The following is a 506-nucleotide window of genomic DNA, read 5'->3' on the forward strand; positions in this document are numbered from 1 at the left end:
GGCCACAGTACAACGCCAGCAGTGCCCCAGCTAGGTTAACACCGGTTCAGATGAGCCTATGGAAACCGGAGCCACAAGGGTGGCTAGCGAGTCACCCTTCATTTTTATTTTATTGCACCGTACACGGAGACACACTCTCTTTGCTATTTTACAGCTCCATTACCTATAGTTCTTACAATTACTCAGGCCCAAGAAGCTTCCCGACCCATGCAACAAGCCACTGCTGAGTTACCCACAGAAACAGGCACCATGTCACCTCTGGCACTCACTGTAAGTGGTATCAGAGACTTTAAATTTAACGCTATCCAAACTTTGGAAGACCTTGCTTTTGGGGAAATGGAGCTAAGCACTTTTGCTGGAAGGTGGAGGGGTAAGAGAGATCAAACAAGTGTCAGCAAAAGTAATGAAGTAACTGCTGCCTCAGCCCCTGCCTGTCCCCTCCGGCCCTCCCCAAGCTGGCTGGTCCCCTGGTTGGCGCCCGGGCCTGCACAGGGGCCAGAAGAGCC

The sequence above is a fragment of the Egretta garzetta genome, unplaced genomic scaffold, assembly GCF_000687185.1.
Source record: "Egretta garzetta isolate BGI_Z169 unplaced genomic scaffold, ASM68718v1 scaffold60, whole genome shotgun sequence".
Lineage (NCBI taxonomy): Eukaryota > Metazoa > Chordata > Aves > Pelecaniformes > Ardeidae > Egretta > Egretta garzetta.